The following is a 27,487-nucleotide window of genomic DNA, read 5'->3' on the forward strand; positions in this document are numbered from 1 at the left end:
ATCCTTGTTCAACCTTCTTTTTTATTCATTCATTTGAGTACTATTCATGATTTTCTTTACCAAGGCCAAATTCTCAGGGACCTTCATGAATTCTCTCTTGATAAGTAGAGAATATAAGTGCTAACTCAATTCCTATAGTCCAGTGAGTTTTCTTGGTAGTTATGATGATTTTTAAAGATAATGTTTACTATGAATACTTTTTCCTTAATAGAAAATCCTAAAGAAGATTTCCTCAATCTTTGGGTAAAGAAATCTGGCATCCTCGAAAATGTTAAGAGAATGGATGCTAGGTGTTCCTATCACAAAAATGATAGCTATATGAGATGATGCATTTGTTAGTAAGCTAGATTTAATCATTCCATGATGTATATATACTTCAAAATATCGTATTGTACTCAATAAATACCTATAATTTTATCTTTCAATTAAAAAATAAAAAGTAGGCACACCCTTGGTAGATTAATTATACTCTGAGAAAGAACTTAAAATATAAGAACCTATGCAGTATTGATCATCTATAATACCCTACCTGTTCTTAAATTTCATTTGTTTTGTATTCAATTATGCTTAATAAAATACATGAGGCAAAAAAAGTCTAGCTTTCTTTAAATAAAAAAGGTTACTTAATTTTCATGTCTCAATCTCTGCATACTTTATAAGTAAATCACACAGTTGCAAATGGAATTTAGAAATAGTTGACAAAATGTGATCATCTGGTTCTTAGCTGTGTTGATATTTAAGGATAACATAACACTGCCTATCAAATTTATATTCAAATAGGAAAATCTCATCATATTAAAGCATTATTTACATATTCATATACTCCTTCCTTCAGGCAAAGACTCTAGCCTTTCTTTACAGATGCATCTAGCAATAAAACATAAAAAACAAACACAGGGAAAAGAATTGAAGCATCATGTAGAAACTAGTAATATGTATCATCTTCTTACTCCTCAAAATCTCCTACCTATTTTATCTTCAGAAATGTTCCTGGAATGTAATAACTCAGAATAATTATGAAATAAATAATGATGAAATAAAAATAACGATAGAATAGTATTAATAGAAAAATGAGCACATGTAATTTTTTTTGCCACAAAAGTTTTTAAATATCAAAGAACTCTAAACAGCCTTGGATTGTCTCCTTTGCATAATGTTAAATAATCACTGAAATGTTATCAGAAATGTTGTCAGAAAAATGATATTACTATGGTTACAGTAAAGATTTCTTATTTTTGTTCTATTAAGTACATGTTCCCCATTACCTCAGAGTCCTTATTATTAATAGTGACTCTTGTTAGTCATTGAGATAAAAGGCATACTTCAAAAGAGGCCTCCTTTAAGAAAGATAAAAACACAGAAAAATTGTAAATAAAAAGGAGAGAAGGAGAAGATAGAAGGTGGGTAGATAATGATGACTGGGAACAGAAAGAGAGAAAAAGAATGGAAAGGCTAAAAAAAAAAAAATCATGAACTTGAGATTAAAGCTTTGCCAGCCCCCTCTCCCTCCCAGTAATATATGCCACCAAAATCCATAGCACATAATTTCCTGAAAGCCTTAATCCTAGTCTTCCTAAGGGAAAACGTTTCTTTTTCTAGTTATTTGTTTTGCTTTTATCTCCCTTTTGCAAGCATCTGATATGCTTTTTATGCTTGTAGATTCCTGTTGAACTTAGCCATGTTATGTAATAGAAGGCAGAATGTCAAATTTTTAAAGGATCTCTTATATTTCTAAGGCATTTTGATTTTCATGAGCTTCAAAACGTGTCTGGGTAGCTGACTTTTGCAACATCATACGAGAAGACTTTTAAATAGTGCAGTGTGTTTGTGCTCATCAGTGCTGGATGTTACTATATGTTGGGAGGCTGTGAGTCTTACACCCAGTAACTGCTGATGGCATCTGCTGTCTGTCTTGTCTTGGCTCCTCAAATGATCTCTGATTCAGAGTCCTTAAGAATCTGCTGGACTATTCTTTCTTGCTAAAATTATTTTGATTGTTTAAAATCATATCAACATATGTACTTTCTTATAAAAGTTAAGTTGTGCTGAAAGACATAATAATAATTTTAAAAGGCAGCTCACTGCCCTCTTTTCCTGATCCCGCTTCCCAGAGACAATCTGTCAACTCTTTTGGGCCTAATGTCTGGTATTTAACTTCACTATGTCTAACTAATATGTGGAGACTGCTATTTCTATGCAAAAATGATTTACTTCTTATATAGTGTATGAGGATTTTAGTTTTTTACACCCTTTTCTGTTCCCATCCTACAAATGAAGTTCTATTTCAACTTTTGTATGCATTTTTAAAAATCGTTTTATTTCAAAAAAAATTGTAGATCGACAGAAGAGTTCCAAATATAGTATATTCTGTACTATAGAGAGTTCTTATATGCCCTTCACCCAGCTTCCCCTAATGTTATAATAATGTTTTATATAACCATAGTCAAACCTCAGAAATGGACATTGGTACAAGCCTATTAAATAAAGTCTGGAATTGATACGGATTTCATCAGTTTCCCCATTAATGTCCTTCTTCTATCCCAGGACCCAAAGGCTTCTGTACCACATTGCCTTTACTTGTCACATGGCCTTAATCTCCTCAAGTTTGTGACATTTTCTTAGTTGATCAATATTCTCTAAAAGTGTTAAGACATGACAGACAAGAAAAACTATCTTATAGAATGTGCCTTAGTTTATGTTTGTGTGACGCTTTCTCGTAATTATACCAAGGAAATACATTTTCCCACTTGGTGGGCTGCCCTTTTCATCACGTCATCACAAGGAGCACATGACACCAATGTGACTTATTATCAGTGATGGTAACTTTGGTTATTTAAAGCAGTATCTGCTAGGTTTCTGCGCTGTAAAATTACTATCTTTCCCTTGCCATGCTCTGTTAGAAGTCAATCACTAAATTCATCCCATCCTCAACAGAAGGGGAATTAAGCGCCACCTCATGGAGAGAGGTGTATCAATTTTGTGGACACATGTTAAAAGCACCACAGCAATTAATGCATATTTGGGGGACTTTGGGGCTATGCAAATATCCCATCTCTCCTTAAAGTTTCATCTACTAATTTTAACATTTATCAGTGCCTGCAGCAGTTACTACTGTAGCATACTAATGGTGATTTTATATCTCTTGCACTCTTTCTATATTTCTTATTTGGAATTTTTCTATAAGGAAAATTTGTACCTTCTCCCTCATTTATTTATAGCAGCATGGACAGGTGGATAGTTATAGTTTGGCTTGTAAGCCAATATTATTGTTATCAATTTTGTTTCTCAAATTATTTCAGCTTTTGCCACTGGGAAAGCTTTTTAGGTTGGCTCCTAAAAACCTACTTCTAACATGTCCCCATATTTTGGGGTTTTGAGTATTTCTTTACTTTCTGGCACTAAAAGTTGCTACAAGTACATTTTTTATTTGCCTTGCTCTGTCTCTAGAATCACCTATTTTTTCAAGAAGCTTTGATTTCTTTTATGAGAATGTGGCATTTAGAAATCTAGATCTGGGTGCGAGGTGTGCTTATTGCTATGTAATGGCACTGCTTCTTGGCTCATTCAGTATAAATAGGTAGGGAGCACAGGTACATATATGAACTCATGTATAATCATTTCTATATCTATATATCTGCATATATATGAAAATAAACCTTAGTTTTTTGCTAACATCTCCATATCTAACCCAGCACCACAGAGTTCATGATCGTCTTTTCCCCTTACTTGTTTATGTGTTTTCTTTGACAGTGAGAAATCTAGCTTCTATTATAATATCTACCACATACAATTTATATATGTATTTGTTCAATGTTATACATATGAGATAGTTTCAGAATTGTTAACATGCAATCTTGTTTTGTACAATTTAAAAATTACTTTCTTTTGGTTACTTATTGCACAATTATTTTGTGTTTGCATTCTTAAATCTATGACTAAATTTTCCCACACATTCCTACCCAATGCTTTCTAGTGTGATTCTATGTACAATCAAACCCATCAGAGAGTCTAAATTTTTTTCCCTGAGTCATCCCTCCTATAGTCCTTTGCCCTCTTTTTCCTTTGTAGAATAGGAGCCCCTATGAATAGGTGAAGAAGATCCTTCAGTGCCTTCATCTGAAAGGGGTGTGCCATGGTCTGAAGGTGTTCCCTAAAATTCATGTGCTCAAAATTCAATCCACAATGCAATGGTGTTGAAAAGTGGGGCCTTTGGAAGGAGGCAGAGCCCTCATGATCAGATAAAGGCCTTTATAAAAAAGGTTTGATAGAGGGAATTTGGCCATTTTTTCCCTTCAGCCTTTTGCCCTGTAAGGACAAAGTATGCCTACCCTCTGAAGCATGTAGCCATCAAGCCATCACCATGGAAGCCCTCACCAGACACCAAATCTGCCGGCATTTTGATCTTGGACTTCCCAGCCTCCAGAACTGTAAGAAAATAAATCTCTGTTCCTTATAAATTATGCAGTCTTAGGCATTTTGTTATAGCAACACAAATGGACTAAGACAGGGTGCTCAAAACAAAAATTATTTGGAACTTTGCAAGTTCCAAAGTGTGAAAATATCTTCATTTTACATCTATGTAATTTTAATTGTTGACTTTATGGGGAGTTCTTTGCTTTTCTTAATTCTAAAATGACTCCTAAAAACATTTGATCACCTTCTGCCACATTACCATATTTTTACTCATTGGCCTTTACTGGTTTTTGTTCAGGCATTGCCTGAAATTGAGTAAGTACACTTGATAAAAATCAGGCAATTACTCACAGACCTAAACACGTAGGTCAATTACTCAGATGCCACATTAATTGTTAAGGCATATGAAGTCTTCTATTTCTCATGTATCCAATGAGTCTTGTGTTTGATTTATTCTGGTTAGAACATGAATTGTAATATATTATCCTTTCAATATGTGTTATTTTGAAATGATGGGATTAGCATAACACACTGGATTTTACATCTTTTCTTTTTCAAGCCCCTTTTTCAGGCTTGGAAACTAAGGAGTAACAACAAGAGAGCTAATGCTCAACAGCAGCTCTGCAGTCAGAAAGGATTCACAGAACTTGGCCCACTCCAAGTACAGATCATTCTTTTACAGACCTTAGATAAATAGAAAAAAAAATTTGGAAGAGAGAAAGGTAGAGAGAAATAGAGAAAAGAGATATGTCAGAGATTTACTTAAAATTATTTCACCTGGTGTATAAATCCCTGTTTGTGAGAGAACTTTTATGTCCAGCCCATATGAAAACGTGCATTATGACCTCTATGTTGCTCCCAAATTTGCCTATGTACAAATAATCCCATTTCATGATGGATATATGAGCAAGAACGTTCCTGGAATACCCTATTTAATCATTTCGATTATTTAAGTAAAAGTCAGCCTTTGAACATACTGCTGAAATCTCCGTTCCCCCCAGTAACCCTTACTGGGTGATGATGAGGCATTCTGAGCTTGTGAGACCCTTGTGGGCAGGATAACCACTTTTTCTTGCTTCATAAGAATGTCTTTTAACTTTATTAGGGGAGAAGATTTTTTTGTATTCAACCAGAATGAGTTTAATTTACAATTAATGTTTAGTAATTAGTCTGTGCACATTTTACTCATTTGCCCTAAAATATATGCTACTAGATAATGAAAAGATTTTTTTTACGTCCTTCAAGAATCACCTCTTTATAACCTGCCTCTTGGCCTTAGCAAAGGCAGTCTAAATGAAAGAGGGAGTCTCCTCATTTAATTTGATACATCAGGTCATCATAAAAATATTTATTTCCTGATCTTCCCCCACAGAAGGTGACTAAAGGTTAATAAGAATGCAAGTGGAAAATAATTAAGGATGAAAATATATACAATAAAATGCAAAACAAATTTGAATAAAGTTTAATGTGACTGTTAGGTTAAAATGTCTTGATATTCACTCCAATCATAAATTGTGTTCTTTTTCCTTCTCTCTTTTGAAGGACAGAAAAATCATGATACATACAGTGAAACTCTTCCTTACTGACATATGTAGGGAAAAATTAAAAGAAAAAGTGATGAAAACATTAAGAATTTACCTAAAAAATTCTAGAATCTTTTACCTTTACCAATGATTGATAATATAACAGATAATACTTGGCTATCTTTTAAATCATAGTTCTCTTTTTAAATTATTTCCTAGGGTTGCTTTTATTTTTATTTTTTTTACTAGATCTGTGTATCAAATCAAGAAACCAAATACCTCAATGGCAAAAACAAAAGAGCAATTTACTTCTCTTTCACATAAAGTAAGTCTAGGGGTAGGTAATCCAGAGTGTGGGTTTGTGCTGCATTCTAACCAGCAGGAAAGATGGCAGCCAAAAAGGGAACGACTCTTCCTTTCAGAAAAATTCATGGAAATCATAAACAACATTTTAAATTAGTCCTATTGGTCAAAATGCATTCCTCTCTAACACAAAGGAGGCTTGGTTATTTAGTCTTAGCTATGGTTTAACTAAAAATCAGGGGTTGCTATTATCAAGGAGAAAAAAGGAGAACAGACTTTGGAAGACAACTTGTGCTCTCTAATAAGCTAAGAAAGGCGATTTGTGTGACGGGGAGGATGTCATGTGGTAAGAAGGATGTTTTATGTAGATTTCATAAATGTTATAAGAAAAAGTTCAAGCTGCTCTATATGAGGGTAGAGACTACAAAATTTACCAGAGATGAGTAGGCAGCTATTCTGCTTTCATCTAAAATTATAAAACTCAGTTAATATCTACCTATGTTCAGATAAACCGAAAACTCAATAACCTTGACAAAAATAAATTAAAAACATGTCAGCCCCCTAAAATTTCTGTGAATTCTAAATATCTGGAGTGGTTTTCCTCCCCATGCCAACCTTGAATGCCGAGAACCTTGAAAATTAATTAAAAGTTAGATGAAATTCTGGTTTAAGATGGCTCTCACCTGAGAACAAAATGGTTCTATTAATATTAGCTTGAAACTATTCTTAACAGGAAAAAAAAAGAAAAAAAAAAGAAATGCTACCCATAAAAGAGTGTGTTGTTTTGTTTTGCTTGTGAAGTTTCTGGGACATCAAACAAGCTTTTCCAAGCATCCTGAATACAGTAGATTAATGGAAACATGTGAGTTCAATTGCCCTCAAAGTGCATAGACTTAAGAAAAAAATAAAGCTGGGCAAAATAGATGTGAGATTTATCTAAAATCAAAATGTTGTTTTGAAAGCTCCCTATGGAAAGTGTGTTGCTTCGCTTCATCTGCTCCCTCACGCTTGTACTCCTAGCAAACGTTTATGGAGCACCTTTGATTAACCAGGCTCTTCTAGGAACTGGGGACTACAGCAAAGGAGACATGGGATTTATAATCTTGCAGGAGGACAGAGCCTAAATTAGTAATTAACTGCAGTTGTAATTAATTACAAAAGAGACATGTAGGGTGCAAAGAGAACATATGAAAATATGTAACAACGTAAAAGATTTGGGAAGACACTCGAAAACGCTGATTAGGAACAGCATGAAGTTGATGAAATGTCTATTTACAATGATAAGCTCATTGTACCCTTTATGTTTAAGCCAAAGAAACCATATGATAAGTGAAAATAGTAAACTGATGACAGTTGCAACAGTAGAAAACTTAAGACTGGGTTTCCACAATCAGTATGCGTCTGCATCACTCAAGATTTCTTTATGTCTATCCTTGCAAGAGAAAAATTTAGAAAGTTAGAAAGTGGAGAGACCACAGTCAGAAGAATAATTTCCTAAGGCCCTATTCCCTTCTTTGATCAATAATTTGACAACAACTTATTTATTTAACCTGGCAGCATAGTCAAAATATTTTTTTCTCTTTGTAAGACTCAAAAATAAGTCTAAGGAAGTCTCCTGACAATATTTTACTTTGGTAATCAACATAATAAGGAAAAATCACTGCTTTGAAAGATACTGGATCAGTTATCAAAGTTATAAACTTGATTCTTAAGTTGAATAACATACTGATAGTCTTTAAGGAGAGATGGAGTAGGGAAGGAAAGGCTGCTGAGTTACCAGAGACAAAAGCTGAGCTTTACATTTACAATACCTCACCAAAAATGGACTATTTTGTTGACCTTTACAGACATTACAAGCAGCCAAGAAGAATGTGTTGTTCCTGCCAGTGTAGAAATTTTTGGAACTCTAAGAAAAGAAAACTCCCGGGTTCAGATTCACAAAATGCTCTGCTGCTCACAAAAGGCGTTTATTTTGTGGACATAGAGAAACTTAACACTCCTCACATTCCTCTCTTTGCACTGCCTTCTGGGAAGCTCAGAGTTTACATTTGTCATTCATTTCTAGCAAATGTAGAGAGCAGAGGAAATCCATTTCTAGATTCTTGTCTGGCCAACAGCTTTACTGGTATCTTATCTTCATCTTTCCTTTACTTCTATTTCCTCAGCAATTTTTTTTTAGCCCTTTGTTTATATTTTTGTAAATTATTCTAAAATCATCACTGGTCAGGGTAAAATATAAACAAATCCATAATTAAAAGCATTTTAGAACTTCTTCATAAATAGCCTAACAAAATAAAACTCAAATTCAAAAATCAGTTTACATCTTAGTGTCCATAGGACAGAAAATATTATTTATCTCATTTAATGTGTTGAACATTTTCTTACATTTTAAAATGACATAATAATAAATTATACATGCATGTGCAGGTCCACAGCATCTTATCAAAATTCTAAAACACAAAACACTCTGCTTTTTTTTTTTTCTGTTTTACAACTAGTTTGGTACAAAATATAACCTGATTTTTTTATTTCAATAAATTTAGGGGGTATGAATGGTTTTTGTTACATGGATGAGTTGTATAGTGATGAAGAAAACGTGAGGTGACTTGACATAAGACTGAAGTTCTTAATTAGCAGTGTGGATATTCTTGTTTCTATAAGCAATAGAATGTGATTACAGTTTGCTCTCCCAGGCTTTGTGGCTTTGTGCTATGGAGAATATGGTAGATACACAGTATGTCTTTTATATAATTAGAAAAAATATGACTTATAACACACATCTGATAAGGGATTGCAGGCTCATATGTACATACAGAATATCACCTGTAGGCCGGGTGCAATGGCTCACGCCTGTAATCCTAGCACTCTGGGAGGCTGAGGCGGGTGGATTGCTCGAGGTCAGGAGTTCGAGACCAGCCTCAGCAAGAGCGAGACCCCGTCTCTACTAAAAATAGAAACAAATTATCTAGCCAACTAAAATATATACATAGAAAAAATAAGATGGGCATGGTGGCGCATGCCTGTAGTCCCAGCTACTGGGGAGGCTGAGGCAGTAGGATCGCTTAAGCCCAGGAGTCTGAGGTTGCTGTGAGCTAGGCTGTCGCCACGGCACTCACTCTAGCCCGGGCAACAGAGCGAGACTCTGTCTCAAAAAAAAAAAAAAAAGAATATCACCTGTAAAGTTTCTGAAGACCACTCTTGGTACATGTACAAAGCAATTTGGATATTTTTAAGTCATAATTTTTTGATAAGCAAAAAAAAAAAAAGACTTAAAATCTTTTCAACTTTAAGGATAAGTTGTTCTTATCTAGTTCCATGGCTTTAAAGATCACTTAACTTGCAGCACTCACAAAGGCATTGTATCTAACTCCTCACTATGAGAACATGTGCCCCATTGCTTCGATTCTGGTCATGAGAAATCTGGCCCAATGCAGCCCAATCAATCCAGTCAAATAAAGACCAGAAACAAGTAGTACAACCACAAGCCATAAACAGAAGTCCTTTTGTCATGAATTAGAAATATTCAACCAGTGCTACCAACAATTTGTTTTCTGAGAAATTATATTAATTTATAAGGGAACGTAGAGGGCCATTTTGATTCATTAAGTTACTAATGGGCAACTCCTAAGTAGTTCTGATTGGCAGTAAGAAGTGCCCATCCTGACTTTTTGACTTTTACCCTAGGAATGGAGTGGTAGAGCATTTAATTTTCATCATGGGGATTATAACATATTTTTTTAAAAAAGAAAACTTAAAACCTTTCAAAGGTTTATATATACCAGGCTCTGTGCACAGCACTTTATATTTATTATCTCATCTAATCCTTATATTACACCTGAGATAGGTACCATTACTTTTTTGCATTCCACTGGTAAAGAACCAGGCTTGGGAAAAATCATTCAGTTATTAAGTAAAAGAGGCCTCTTTCAAGTTCAGGTCATTGTGCCCTCCCTGGGGTCATTGCACTACACTGGATTTGTCTACCTTTCCTTGACATCTTTCAGGGAGGACTGGGGAGCAGTACCCAGGAAAGGAAGAGGGTGGTGGAATTGCAGCCACACAGCTGGCTAGTCTGTCTTTCTGAGAACCATATTTCTCTATCATGTCTTTCTAAGAGGAGCATGGAATATGGTATGGAGGGCAGGAAAGTATTTCTTGAAAGAAGGGGAACGAGGAAGTATCTAGTACTCCCAGAAGTTGGATCTGGTGAACATAACTGGAGCTCGTGATGCATTGGGGAAAGTGCAGCAAATGGGATTTAGCACACACACTCATGCAGATACTGAAGTTGGCTCACGTCGTCCCATATCCTCATTTACTGTAGAGGCTGGGAAGTTAAGTATTTGGTTTTCTAATCTCCCTTGCAGTTAGAGGTACACATGTGACCTAGTTTGGGCTAGTACGAGGTTAAGTGAGGTTAAGTGGAAGTCTGTTGGGGAAAGCTTCTCTTTCGAAATCAAAAGACAAACTTCCTAAGCAGAAAGTCACTCACTGCCTCAATTTGTTTTTCACTTGAACTTGGATGTGATTCCTAAATGTGTGGTAGGCATGTTGTGACCAAAATAAGCACAGAAGCCTGGCCAGTTGCCACCCTGCTCCACAACCTCCTCCGTGTTGAAACTTTTGGTCAGTTCTTCAGTTTCTCACAGCCCTAGCCTTTCCTAGTTAAATGAACGTGTCATCTTATCTTTCCTCATTTCCACCAACAAGATTATGCCTTGAGTGTAGTTTCAGAAGTACGGACAGTTGAAAGTGGTGTAATTTTATGTTGGCAATTCTCAGTCCCCCCAAGACTGTGTGCAGCCCCTATATTTGTTTCTGTTTCAGACACTATAAGCAGTTCCCTTTAACCCAGACACACTTGGGCCACCCACCTCTCTGTGCTTTTGCTTAGTGCTGTTTCTTCCGCTGGAGACCTTCGAGGTCCTTCTGAAATGTCACCCCCACTATGGAGGGTGACATCATTTTCTGGTTCTCTCAGGACCCTCAGTGCTCTGTTCATATGTTTCCTTGTGTCCCCTTGACACCGAGTTCATACTTTTATTATACCTCTGATTTTTTGTACTGCAATCATATATTTACGCATGTGTTTCTACCACTACACTGTGAGCTATTAGAGGTCAGGAATCATGTCATATGTGTCAGATACACAACAGGTACTCTATAAATATTTTGTTGAATTTCTAAGTTGATCGATTTCTTTCTCCTTTGAACTCCCTTGAAACTTTATTTTTACCTCTCTTTGGCACATATCATTATTTACTTTTCTTATTCCATAACCAAATAATGGGCTACTGGAGGCAAGAATTATGTCTTACTCATCTTTGTGTCTTACACATTATTTTTAAGCTAAATTCATATTTAATGAATTGAATCGGACTGTTAGTAGTTAATGCATTAAGCATATCTCAATCATGATGTTAATTGCTACTTCCCCTGTGGGGGGGAAAAGGGTATGGTGGATGATCTGTAACTATTCAGTTCACTGAAGGAGTTTCTAAAAATCTCTCCTATTTAAGTCAAAAGTGAAAAATTAATTTGCTATAAGAGGGAAACCCAGATCACACATTCCCTGATTCAGAAGTGTTTGAAGGATATGAAAGAAAAATCTGTTTTCAAGAACTTTCTAGTTTCCCCTCTCTAGTAGTCAATCCGATTCAAGTGCAATTTAATAAGTTAATTGCAATATGTGATTGACAGAGGCAGGGGACAATGTCTGATGTGAGGACTTCTCTATAAAAAAATTATGGTAATAACTAAGGATCCTATTATTTCATTAAAGACTCTATGTCTTGGCTGATGCACAGCAAGACTTTTCAGAATCTACCTTAGAAGTGATTGATATCAAGCCTGTGTTCATCCCTTATGTCACCAAACCAGGGATGGAGAGAATGTCGATCAGGATCAGTTTGAACCTTAACTCTTGTGAGCCTAAAGTTCTAAGACAAAGATAGTGTCACTGGAAATCTGCTTGAAATTGAAACTTATCCTGCCAGATTTATTTAGGAAGTGAAGCATAAGAAGAAATCAATGATGAGATTTACTATATTTTAAAAAACCTATAAAAAGGAAATTTCCATGACAAATAAACAAACAAAAAAAAGAAAAGAATTTTCATTATGTAATAAAAATGAATTCAGAATGATGGAAGTTCAAGAAAATGTATAAATAAATTTTTTAAAAAAAGAGTTGTCTTACTAGAAACCAAAGGGTTTGAGTTTTAAGTATTTTATTTCTGAAATAAAAAATTAAAATAAAACTATGCATTAAGTATGTATTTACATATTTCAAAACATGGTGTACCTGATAAATATATACAATCATGAAAAAGAATGGATTTATATCTAATTTTTGAAATTTCACACAATAATTAAAATAGTTTAGACTTTGATAAATGTTATTTCAAAAATTTATAAGCTTATATTTATTATTTCGATATTTAGCAGCTTTAAAAGCAATATTCCTAAAGTGATTATTTTCTGATAAATTAATTTTCAATAGAACATTAAAGGGTGGAATACATTTTAGATTTTTAACATTTTATAAAGGGAGTTTAAGAAAACATCTTATTGAATATAAAAAATTGCAGAATATAAAAATATTTTCAACATATTAAAGTATTTTTCATTAAAATAAGAGGGAAAAAATCATGTTGAGTGGTACTTAAATGTAAAAACGAATCATTATATCAAAAAACTTTCCCCAAAAGTGGAAATAACTCATCCTTTATTATGCAGCAAGAGAGTTGCCTGTTCATCCTAACCTAAACATTTAGAGTAACTGATTTATTCACCGTTGAAAATCAAATCTATTGCAGTTCAGATAATTTCTCTGCATTAGGAAAATGAATAAATTAAAAGTGTGTTTCAGCAATTTAGTCCTCCTAGCAGAGATTCTGCAAGCTCGGTAGAAGATGTCAAAACCTGCTGATATCTAACAGAGTCAACTCCAAGTTTGTGTATCTCAGTCCACTCTACCTTTCCATCAGGCAGTTCATGTGGAAATAGAAAAGCAGCTCTCTAATTAATCAAAGTCAGATGTGCCTGAACGCCTGGAGTTGCCGCTGATCCTTGTCCCAGCTTCTCCCATGTTCTCGCTCTATGTTTTTACCTTGAAAACTTCTGCTCTGAGCTGGGAATGCCTGAAGGGCTTGCACGGTAAGTCAATGTGAAATTATCTCAGCAGGAAGAAGTTGCTTTTCAGCTTAAATGATTTAAGGCAGCAATTTTTCACACTCTCAAACTCTGACAAACGCCCAGATTGCCTCTCATGTCTGACTTCAAAATATTCAAAGAAAAGCTATTTTTATTAAAAACACTCTAGAGAAAATTGTATGTCACTTGTTCTCTGATATAACTTCATTTCTCCTGACAGTGACAATTTTCACCTCAGTACAATTTCTTTATTTTTTCCAAAGCTAATTCTGCTTAATATTAGTATTTATACAAACTCATATCAACTTGTCTCTGTGAAATATTCAAGGGTGTCAGGTAAATGTTGCTCACTGTCATTCATCTTCTTTGGGTGTTCAAAATGATCAATCGATTTAAAACTACACTTAGTTACTTTGGATATTATTGTTTTATTTGTAAGAGAGAACTTAACAACTAGGAAAACCCTTCATTTGACACACCTGTGTCGGCAAACTGCAAGGAATTCCAAACTTGGTGGCATGCGTCTATTGCCAAAGATTATAAAAGTTTACATTAATAAATCTATTTGTTCTATGCCTTTAAATAAAGCAGGTAATACAGCGCATGTTTTGTCTTATGCGGCTTACATGTTAATAAGATTACGGTAGATGTCATATTGCACTGAAACATCACATTTGCTTTATTATGAATGCTGGCAGTGCAGAAACATCACATTATAATCACTTCAAAAAAGAAATATATTCTGCATATTTTCATATGTGTTTATAATTCCACTAAACCTCAGCAGAATCAAACTCAGTAGGGACAAGAATGACAGAAGGTTTAATGTTCCAGAGACTGCTGCAATCTTGGTGCATTGATATATAGCAGAATGGTTAATATGTATAAGGTTACTTGTGGCCTGTGACCTCAAAGCATATCTTCTGGCCTTATCGAATTTCCATGAGAAAAAGTAACCACTGGCATGTTGATTTTCCACAAATAATTTGGAGCTTTTGTAAAGGGTTAATTTTATTTTTAACTGTGAAAGCCTGAAGTGTTAATAAACATAATGTGAGCAGTAACCATTTGTATCATCCAGGTACTGTAGCAAGGGAGCAAACTCCTTTTCAAATATTTGCACCAGTTTCTTACAAGTATGTCTTTCATATCTCACTAAATGTTTCATTTTTAAATACAACTGTATTTACAAAATTTCATTTATATCAGTTACAAAGAAATCAAGGAAAGATTACCTGGCAGCATTCTTTTACACAGTGTTGGAGTAGGGTCAGTACATCAAGTACAGCAGAGAAGTACATTTCATAAATGTCCATGTCACGACAATGCCTTATACAGATCCTATACTAACACCCTGCATGAGAAGTTGTCATCTTTTCCTGTCTTTAACTTGAAACATATTTTCTGTTTAGAAGTCACAACTATTTTGATTTCACTTAGCTTCCCTGGGTTTTATTTACCATTAGCTCACTGATGGGAAAACTGATTTAAGTTTTAAGACATACGTAAACATAACAATCTCTGCATTCCTCATTATTAAAGAATTATTAAGGAAATTTGTGGATATATGATGAAATATGTAAATAGTAAGTCGATAGCTTAACTATTGAAAAGCCAAAGACATATTGGCAACATAACTGTGCGCCTGCACACACCCACACACACACAAACACAAGGTTGCCTCCCAGGAGAGTTTAAATAGCTTGTTATGGGTTAAAATTTACTTGACATTTAGAAAAACAGAAGTTTGTAATAAAAATTTGCATACTAAGTATATTACTTCTTTTGCATTTTCAGAAGAAGCCATGCTGTAGTCTATTTAAAGATTTTTATTTCTATTAATAATTAAAGCAAAAACATTGATAAATTCAAAATATGTTATCTCCATGTATTGGTTAATTAAATCCTTTGGTTCTATTTTGTAATATATCTGTGCAAGTGAAAGAAAATATAGAATTTGCTTTCTGACTAAAATACTTAAAACTTTACCTCATTGTGTATTTTGTTATGGGAAAATAGCAATTGTTTATCTGAAATGTAATTATCTTCAATGTATACAGATGAGATTTTTATTGACCCAAAGAAATATCTTACATTAAGCTTTAGACTTTAATAAAATTTTTAAGTGATGCCATTGTATGATTTTATTATTTATAAAATTATATTATTTCACAAAAGCGTATAACTTTCCAAATTAAGATCCTATAAGAAATACAATTACCAATTGCTCATCAAAATAACTTTTACTCTCTATAAAGGGTTATAGAAACGATAATAAATGATATAAAATGTATGAATTAAATGAAATTATATTTTCATTTATTACCCATTTACATTTATCTATAGATATAGGTATAGATACCTAGCATTATACTGGTTGTTTTACCAAAATCATTCAAACATATTTAACATTTTTTGCTTCATTTTTTAAATGTAATAATGATTTATTACTTAAATTTCTATCTTTTTTCAATCTCAGTGTTTCACTGTACTGTATTTACATAATTATTTATGAAATATTTTAAAATATCCATTGTTTTAGTAAAAATTGAAAATTAGATGGAACACACACACAGCCACACACATGCCCCTCTATTTAGGTTAAGAAATAATTCAGAAACACCATTTTAAGCAATCCTTGGAGTCTACCTTTGTCACTGAGTCTAGTCTAAACATTTTTGTAATACAAAAAAAAATTATCTGGACTTTTTCAGTGTGATCTATGCCAAGAAATCAAGGAAAGTGATAAAAGCTGGAAGAGAGAGTATGCATTAGTGAATATTTATATTGGCAAGATCTGAAAATTTTATAAAAGTAAAACAAACACAGAGGTTGCTTATTTCTGAAAGGAAATCAGTCTCCCTGAATTTCTTTCAGGAAAATATAATTGCCCAGTATGATATAAATCACTATTGCTATCTCTAACAAATTAACTTGAAATGTTGGCAATGCCAAGGAGCTGCATTAAGTTTTCTCTTGTTTACTTTTTCCTAATCACCATAAAAACCCTTAGTGAAACAATTATTCTTAAAACAATCAGGACAATATATCTCTATAAAGGAGAAAATCGATTTAACAACAAAACTAGATTTATCTCTATTGATCTAAAGGCGTTCAGTGTAATTTTAGTGAATTATGCCTGGCTCTCATTTCCTCACAGAAATTTTTCAGTGATGTTCGAAAGGCAGATTGCAAACTACTGCATAATCTTTTGCATGCTATTTACCTGCTGTCTTAATCACTGCTTTTCAAAAAAATATATATATGGGAGACTGAGCCAAATATTTATTTTCTATTACATGAAACAGTATTACTATTGTGTGTGACTTAGTTAATAGTACTTACCTAGGAACCTCATGTCATTTTTTTCTTCAATTCATTAGTAAAGAAATCAGGTCTCCATAAAAGGATTCAGTGTTAAAGAAACAAATCCAAGTTCATCTTATGAGAACAGAATTAGAAAGATTAAGAGGTAATATGATTTTTTCTTCTTAAATAAGAGTAATTTTTAAAGACACTGTTAACACTTTCATATCTGAAACATCTTCACAAGCAGGAAGGAAACAAAAAAGAATTAAAGCAGATTTTTTAAAATGTAGTTATACTGTGCTGTATGCCATATAAATTGTATGTATCATTTTCAGAGAAATATAAAAAATGAATATTCTAAAAATATCTTAGAGATGGTATTTGTTGTTTGCATGGCTAAATGGGTCATATTGACTTATATCCCTTTCAACAGTAATGAAAATACTCCATTTTGTCAATATGTTCTCAGAATATTTCTTCATCTGAAATATTGTACATTTCTGGTTTTTGCTAGAAGCACTAGAAAATTTTATGAATAAAGCATCCCTTTTTTAGAAAAAGAATGATTAAGACATGTACTTCCATGTAAAAAGGTTAAACAAGGAATATACTTAAACATATAGTTGAAAGATTTTTCTTTGTAAATCTTAAATTGAATATTAATAAACCAATAAAATAATGTTATTCTATAGATAATTGCCTTTCTTATTTTTAAATAATGATTTTCACTTTTATCATAAATAAGGTGTTTGCTAAATCAATACACAATACACAGTTAAGTTACCAATGTAAAATACTACCTCATTTCACCATTTAAAAAATTTGGATTCACAAATTCATGGCAATTAAGTTTTGTTGTCATGTATTCTTAACAAAGTTCATGTACAATAGATGTTTGAAAAATATAAAGTTTTACTTATTTTGTTTAGTTAGTGATAACTCAATTGCTATCTCCCATCAGACTTAAAGGCATCAGTGGTGTTTGTGCAATCACGCAAAGTAGTATTGATATTGGAAACTGGTATATTTAATTCTTACTATATTTATAAAAAGCTTTGTTTACATAAATATGATTCTAACATTAAGCAAAATAGTTTGAGATATAAGAAAGGAAAAATTTTAGTTCCTAACATTGAAATAACACTCTATTATACTATATAATAATTATCCCTTTTAAACCATCAAACCATTAGTTAAAGCAAAAGAAACAGAATTAAATACTAAATAGGAAATACAGATATATTTCTAATGAAAACTGATATTTAAGGATCACTTAAACTAGCAGAAAACTTTCAAATTGATTCTATAGATCTAGGCACATTGTAATCACATTTGTAACATAAATCTTTGTTCCAAATCTATTGTTACTAACATGAATGTATATTATTAATTATTATTATATTATTAAAATATAACTGTCAAATTGAATAAGGAAAACTTTTAGAAATATGATTTTTACTGGTTTTTATATAATATGAAAATGTAATCTTTGATATAATATTTTAGTAACTTCCTGTTATATCTATATAATCTTGTTTTTTATAGTAATATAAACATCATCAAACATAAGTAAATTGGATTACTTGTATACATTCTGTTTCTGTGAATAAAAATTGAAAATACATTGAGCTTTTTATTATATAAAAGAAGTAATTCTTAAACTGAATTTTAATAAACCAATAAAATAATGTTATTGTTCAATAGGTAATAATTGCCTTTATATAAACTCAAAAATATTGTTTAGAGTGATTAATATACAATGCTCCATTATGCATCTGGGAGTGTTGATGCATAATTTTTAGTTCTAATGTTATTATGTAATTGAGAGAACATGTTCATTTGCTCTAATAACTACTAAGATGCACTTAATAAAATGAAATGTAATAATACTTGTAATTTAATCTATTCATGGAAGTAATTTTAAAAGTCTACCACTCTCCTTAATGTGGATAACATTCATAATTTATAAAGTGTTGTGATGCAGAATTGACAATGCCATTGTTTTTTACACTTTGAGATGATTCTGCAGTCTTCATATCATCTGCATACCAACCTCAGGATTATCAAGGGCAAACAAAAGATAATTAACACCAGAAACAGGCAAATGCAGGAGCTACCGACTGAGGGTTCTCATTTAATGCAAGACTTCTGAAAACCAGAAAATGAAATAACTATAGAAAAGCTTGTCTCTGAAAAAAAATTTCAATATCCTATTCTTTATATGAACCTTTTTACCCCAGTTTGTAAAGGTAACTTTTCTGACAACATAGTCTGAAAGTGGTGTAGTCACCATTTATAGCAGTTAGCAAAAGTAGTTTTTAAAGAGTAAATTTCAAATTACATACTTTATAATTGTAGTTTCTTTAATACCTGTTTTAATTATGAGTTTATGATGTATGTATAAGAAATAGAAAATAAACTATAAACTGCTATAACTTCTATCATGTTTTTACATTTGCAAAGTAGAGTAAAATAAAAAAGAATTTTATACAATTAAACAGACTATTTTAATCTTAGTTGCAATTTATATAACACTATATGCAGATACTATTATGTGTTTAAATGATGGTTCCAATTCATCAAAATCTTTCATTTATTTATATGAAATTATATTAGTGGCAGAGGAATATGCTACATTAACCTTGATTATATCACTATCTTACTGGTTAAGTAAAATTATTTATATCTTCCCAACTAAGTGCCCTTTAACTTTTCATAAATCATCACTATTAGTGTGATTCACATATATGGGTATTTTCACTTTACAATACAACACAGGGCAATTATTAAATGTTTTAAAAACTGAACTTCTACAGTTCTGAAATAATAATTATAAAATTAGGTTTGAAATAAATAAAGTGATGTATTTTATAACAAACTTATATGTTAAAGACATTTTCTAAATGTTAAGCTTGTCTGATAAAGTATCATGTTATTAATAATTAGTTTTAAGTGAAGTGAATGAGTTAATGACAAGCTTTGTAGTTTATAATCATAAAAGAATCATATTGGAATATGGCTTTTTATCACATGGATTTTTATATAGCATGGATATAATCACAGTTTAAGTCTTATGGAAATAATTATGTATTGTAGATCTCTGATGTAATATAGTTGCTAGTTCATTTCCCAAACACCATCATTAAATGGATATTCCATAAAACCTGTCCATTGGCAAGATGATTGAGGATATATTATTTCCTTTTGAGATAAGTTTTTTCTTGTTATATGTTAATATCCATTATCTGCCCAACTTTCAAAAGGGGCCAAATGAGATTTTATATCATATTTAGTTTAATTCAATTCTAAGTATAACCAAGGTTAAATGTAATGATATGCTTACATTTTAAAATATCAAGTCATTGCCTATAACAAATACGCAGTTAAAAATAAAATAAATTCTTATGTGGCATGATTAAGAGTATCATTTTAGTCATATCTGCAGCCCCTCTCTACCCAACTGCTTTCCTCTGCATATATTTTTCTTGTTGTTAAGTCACAGTGCTCCATTTTTTTTTTCTTTTGCTTACCATCATATCTTCCTACACTTCCCATTCAATGGCCACACAAAGCCTATCTTCAGTTACCGTCTAATGTCTTGGACGTCTCTCCTAAAATCTGGGCCTCATAGATAATTTCATCTGAATATGCTCGCAAATGAACTTGTATCAAAACATTTATTATTTCCCTCCACTTTTACTATAGTCTAAAAAAATGATGTAAGCTCAAAACCTGAGAGTCATCCTAGATTCTTCTTTATTTTTCATTTACTCAATCACAAAGTCCTACCATTCTGTTAATATCTTATGAACATTCTTGGGATATCTTCTCTTCTCTGCATTCCCACTGCCACTGATTTAATGGAGGCCATCATTATTGCTCACTTTCTAATTGTTCTCTCCATCTCCAATTTCAAACCTTCCCAATCAATTCTCTAGATCAAGTGTCAACAAACTTTTTATGTAAGAGGTCAAATAGTAAACATTTTAGGCTGGACATGCGTATAGTCTCCATTGCAACTACTCAACTCCATTGTTTTAGCAGGAAAGCAGCCATAGATACTATGTAAAAGGATATATGTAGCTATATTCCAATAAAACTTTATTTACAAGGAAAGTCATCAGATGGATTTGACAGGTAGATTGTAATTTCCTGACTCCTTCTCTAAAATGGACCCAGAATAAAATTTCTAAATGACAAATCAGATCCCATCGCTAGATTATTTATTCATGGTTTTTTCATTATCTGCAGAAAAAAAAAATCCAACCTCTCTCGCATGATCTAAAAGAATCTTTATAATATCATTTCTGCATTTCACTGCTAGCTTCTCCACACCCACATACTCTGTGTTTGTCCATTCCCATCAATGTGTAGTTGCCCAAATCATCATTACTTTCTTATCTTTTTGTCTTTGCAGAAGCATGGGATAAAGAAATGTCCTTTATTCTCCTTACTGCTGCTTTTCTACTCATAAGAACAAAAACCATGTTTTATTCATTTTTGTATCCTCAGTGTTTGGTCCAATGCCTACAAATAGTTTGTTGAATGACTAATTGGTTGAATAAACACATACATATGATTTTACAATGTACAGGGATTTTTAAGAACTATTTTTATTTCAACCACTCTAATCAAGATTCCCCTCTCAACTATGTAGTTAGGAACACAGTTCACGTGTTCGGTTTAGACAGCAATCACTCCACTGAAAAATAGATATGCTTTTGTCCCATTAATATAAAATACCCTACACCTGATATTTAGTGTTATATTTATGTGACTAATATTGAAAAAGTAAAAGAAAAAAATTGAGAAAGGGAGAACAAGAGAGCCACTTTATAGGCTGTCAAGCTATGAGTTTTGATATCACTTATGCCACTCCAAATAAATATTTTATGTATATACATAATATATAGAATGTTCTTAATAAATAGGAAGCATAGCACTTCCTTTGCATACAATTCTAGATAATGTTAGTTAATAATTTAGTGGTTAAGAGCTGTGATATTAAGCCTTCATTAAAGAACATATGTATACTTAATTATTGTCAGAAAATCCCTTCACTTTTGAATAAATGCAAAATTTCTCGTTAAGATACAAAATATACTATTTTTAATTGATATTCTACAATTTAATAATAATTTAATTTCTTACTAGTAACAAATATATGTTTACATAAAACTTTATTATATGTTGATCTATTAATGATTTTAAAGACTTGTAGACTTAACTATATAGCCTGAATAGATTGCCTTTTTTTTGGTGACTTGAATAGTTTGAGATAAATAATCACTGATGCCATGGGTTGATCATATGCCTAACTATATAAAATAAATTTAACTGTTCTTTTTATATTATACTGGCAAACATTAGTCTATGTCAAGGCACATAGCAAGACATATAACTGGCTTAATTATTTCTACTAAAATTACACACAATTTTACTGATTTGACTACATGAAAACATGTAACTAAAACTAAAGCTAAAGTCTTCTTGATTTACCTGAAAAAATTTAATCAAGTCAATTTTAATTCCATACATATTTTAGTTATCCTTAAAAATGCATTGTGGCAGTTAAAGATGGTCACAGATTCTTTGACATGCTTCCTATGAAGACGTGGGATCTACTTTCTCTCTCTTTGAATCTGAGCTGGCATATGACTTCTTTGGTTAACAGGTTATGGAGGAAGTGATGCCATGCCATTTCTGGGACCCATCTTTAAAAGGACTGGCAGTTCCATCTTGGCTTCCTGAGCCTCCACACAAGAAGTCCAACTTTATGTAAGAAGTAATGTTATTACATGGAAATGGAAAGTGGTCCCACCGGGCTCAGCCTTCCAGACATCTTTGTCAATGTACTAGGGAGGTAATGTACTAGTGAAGCCACGTAGGGCCTTCTGGACCAGGCCAGCCACTAGCAGAATACCACCAAGTGACCTCAACTGATGTTAATGGAGCATAGGTCTTTAGCTAAGACTGATCAAAATTTGTGACCCACACAATCCTGAGATGTGATAAATAGTATTTTAGACTAACATGTGATTTCACAGTAGATAACATAAAGCAGGCATTTAAACATTCTAAATACTCAAACCACAATTTACACAATAATTACTGAAATTATAGGACTTAAGGCTATGAAATGACTTTTATCCATGCAATTTATATAAAAAGTAGATTTATCTTAATCTAAAATAACATCATTTCTCTATTTTAAGGAGTAAAAGAACTTGGATAAATAAAAGTAATTATTTGTATGATTCATTTACTCAAAATGAAAATCTTTATGAAAAATTAAGTGTAATATATTTAGAGCTTTATCCTATTACGCATTTTGGTGTACATTATCATATTCAACTGATTCATGTATCTCCCTGAGTTAGGCAGGGTAGATATTATTATTCCCATTACAAATATGGGAAAATTGGAATTTATAGAGAAGATGGCTCATTTCAGGCAGCCCAGCCACAAAGTGAGCAAACCAACATTAGGATCCAAATTTTCAGAATTCACATTCAGTCCTCTTTTACCTTTATCTACATTGACTCTGGTATCAGACAGCCTGTACATGAAATTTCTATACCAACACCTTGTATAAAGTCTGATACATTTCTAAGGAGATACACAAGAGCTTTTTCTTAATGAGTTAACTCACAAGATTCCTTCTATTAGCAATAGGAATTTTCTGTCTAGGTAGAGGAATACTTTTTGTTTAATATTATCTTAACATTGACATATTAACATATAGGAATAGTCTAAGACTATAATTATTAGGATTTTGAAATAGTGATTAAATGTTTACAAATAAGGTATTTAAATTTTATTTGTATATTTACTGAATGTGAATTTCAGGATGCAAGAAGTTGGGCTTAATTTTCTCCACTGAATTTCTTTAAAAAACTATTATACTCCCTGTATTTTATTTATAGGCATAAAAATCAGTTGATATGTGAATTAGTCAGCTACTGAAATAGGTTGTTTTAGTGCTATAGACCTAAACTATAAATTCATATCATAGTCCAATTTTCTTCTTGGGTTCTTTTCATTTTTTTCCCTTAAAATTATTCCTAATATCCCTAATTATTCCCACTGTACCAATATTTTTAGAAAATCATATTCTTTCTCATTGCTCACATTCCTTAAATATCAGTAAATTATCATCTCTACCTCTAAGCACTGTTTCACCATGTTCTATCAAGTGAGATCCTGCAAGCTTTCTTCATTAATTACTGTCACCTCTTCTCTTAATCGTTTTGAATTTTTGGAACTTTCTTTAATTTGTCTTCTCAAATTGGGATAACTAAAATTAAATGTGCTATTCAGAGAGTATTTTCACTGTAGCCTTTTTCATCTCTTTACAATATTAATCATAAGATTATTTACCTCTTTTAAGGTTTTAATTTTCAATCATATTCTAGTTAAGATGCATTCAAAATAATTTAAATATTGCAGTTAAAGTGCAAGCCTACAATTCCATATTAACTCTCTGAATGACAAATCTTACAGTGTACTAAGATATCAACAAAGTGAATGTCTTTTCAAAGAATGACAAAGATTTCTATGAAAGCTGGGAAATACCTTACCTGAAGTTTTCTGAAACTAAAAATATATGAAACATTGGACAGAAGATTGCATGTCAGGCCACTGGACTACTCCAATCCTAGAGAAGTCATGTTTTATTTAAATATTTCCAGGAAGGCTGATTAGGACAATTGCTTATATACATACACATTTTAAAATAATTTAAACAGGTCTTTTTGTCTTGTGCATATAAACACATGTGTTTGTATCATGTACATAATTATCCTTCTACTCAAGATAATAAAAAGCAAAATAGCAGCCCTAACTGAATAATATTACAAAGAAAAACAAGTATAAATATAATTTTAAACTAGTCATGAAGGCAAAAATACTTCTATTAATAGTTATCATTCCACAAAAGTTTGCTGCTACACATTTTGTCACTTTAAGAATCTCAAGACTGAAATCCTGCTAAATATTTGGAAGATGTTAAAATAGTGGACAGAATCTAGCTAATAGAAGTCAGAATAGCAGAGCATCTCATTGTCTAGAAAACTAATGTTTCAAAATAGTCTGCCTAAATCAAATGTTTTCCTGCATAAAATTTTTTAGACAATTTTGTATTTTGGGTTTTTTTTTCTTGAAATATCTTTCATTTTTAAAGTGGTATTCATTCTGATAAGCAGTCACTATTATTAAGAAAAAATTACTGAAGAGAGATATTAAGAAAGCATTTCTTATAAAACTATGAAGACAAGTTACAAAAACCCAAAGCAGCATTAGAACATGAACCAATTAATTAAAATAGAATACACTGATTCACAGAATCTCATATGTGATTGTGGACCTGTGTGAGGAGGTAAATGGCCCCTAGTGAACTGGAAGGCCCATTTTCTCATCAAACTTATTAGTAGTTGCATCGACCAGCATGAAAATAGATTCTTGGTGTGAAATCAAAAGAATGAGAAAATATGAAGAATACCCCATAGGGAATAAATTTCATGAGGATAGTGATTTTGTAAGAATAAGAGCTAATACTTATTAAGTGTCATTAACTGATTAAGCACTGTGGTAAGTACTTTCTGTGTATTAACTCATTTAATTGTCATAACAACGCTAATTATTATCATTCTCATTTTATAGATGAAGAAGTTAAGACGCAGAGAGGTTAAGAAATGTTCTGTCTAATCGCTAATAATGGGTAAAGCTGGTAATTGAACCCAGGCAGTCTGGCTCCAGAGTTTAATTATTCCCATAGTCCTCAAACTCGAGAGAGTGTATGAGAATCATTTGGGAGGCTAATTAGAATACAGATTTGTGGGTCTCACCCCCAGAGTTTCTGATTTAGGATGTCTGGGGAGAGAACCAAAACTTTCCATTACTAACAAAGTCCCTAGGTAATTCTAATGCTGCTGGTCCAGGGACTCCACTCTGAGAACCACACTGTACTGCCTCTAAGGAATTACTCTTGCCAAACCTTAAAGCATACAATCTTAGGCGCTATAAAATTTTGCTTTACAGGATTTAAATGTTTACCTTGATCAAAGCAAATAATAGATCAATTTGCAATGATGGTACATTATAATTAAGCTGACCATTAGGAAAGTTACACAGGTACAAATCCGTTCATTCAATAATCTTTCAATTGCCAATCATGGGTTTAGGGGCTTGAAATACAACATTGGGCAATATATATTGATCTTGCTCCCAAACTTCACTTTAGGAAGATGTAAATTAATAGTTCAACTATAGTGTGATGAGTGTTACTATGGATGGGGCAAGGAGGTAGGGATTGAAAGAATCAGAAAAAGTTTCACAGAGGAGAATTTTTTGAATTATCTTAACATGTGAATTGAAGTTAACACTGATGTATGTTCTCACGACCAGGACAAATGCAAACTCATGAAGATAAGAAAAGACATGTTGAACACTGGAAATTATTAAGTATTAGGTTGGCTGCAGTTCAGGGATGGGGCAAATGGGTAGGAGGCTGAGTAAAAGAAAATTATTAATAATATGAATATATAGAAAATTACTAAAGCAAGAGAACTTCCTGGAGTTTTGCTGAGAAGTCACTGAGAGCGAGAGATATACTAGTGATGTTTTCTAGATAGGCAACTCTGGAAAATGCAGAGTTAATAGCATGCATTAACCTAGTAGTTGTGTGAAGGACAGTTTAGAATAAGAAACCTTAGAGGCAAGGAGATCAGTCCTATCAGGAAATGATGTGAGAGTCATATAAGAAAATGGTCATGAGGTTGAATTGAAAAAGGTAGATCAGATAAATAAATAAATCACACCTGTATGCTGCTGTTGTAAGTGGTGTTTTAAGTACTTTACATATTATAACTCAATCCTCACAAGAAGCCTATGAGTCAAGTACTATCTTTTTGTTTGTTATATAGTTCAAGAAACTGAAGCACAGAGAAGGTAGGTCATTTTCCCAAAGTCACACTGCTTGTCAGTGGTAGAGCAAGGACTTCAACCCAGGTATTCTGGCTCTGGAGTCCGCTTTCCCAGCCAGGCCTGGTGAGGGACTGAATGTGGAAAGTGAGAGGAAAAAAAGGCGTTTAAAAAGCTCCCACTCTAAACACATATTTAAGCTAATAAATATGTACACGCTATCCAGAATGCATAGCCTGGCCAACTAATCCATTCAAGTGATGATCTAGTAGAATGAATAGGAGACCAGACATCCCTTTCAGCAGGTTTTTTTTTTTTTTTTTTTTTTTTTATTTCAGCTTATCATCATGGTGATGAGTGTGTTGCACACTGTCTGGGGAATGGTCACGCTTGAAGGTGTTCTTTATTGTGACTCTCTAACACTGGAGTGGAAATGATGTCTTTCAGAGAGTATGATCAATGAAATGGATATTGTTTCTAGTGCTCATGCTGACACAGGGACAACGCATCTTCCTCTGGCCTACCATGCTAAGGTTATGGTTCTGAGAACAACTACTAGGTTAACTCTGGGACTCCCATTCCTGCTTCAAATTTGTTCTGTCAACATTTAGTAAGGGCCTGTCATTTATTAGGCACTTTTCTTGGTAACAGGAGTATAGCAATGAAATAGACACAGTCCTGGCTTAGGAGAGTCAACTATGGGTATGTGCACATTTCATTGTATTATTAATGTAACTATGCAGTTCTATGGTAGCCAATGTATAGGTTTCTACTGAAAATTAGCAGGGTCAAGATCACACAACAGTGTTGAAGTGTGGCCACAGCTATCAAACTTCTCATCACTTTCCAAATGACTATAGCTCC

Source organism: Lemur catta, chromosome 11 (genome assembly GCF_020740605.2).
Source record: "Lemur catta isolate mLemCat1 chromosome 11, mLemCat1.pri, whole genome shotgun sequence".
Classification (NCBI taxonomy): domain Eukaryota; kingdom Metazoa; phylum Chordata; class Mammalia; order Primates; family Lemuridae; genus Lemur; species Lemur catta.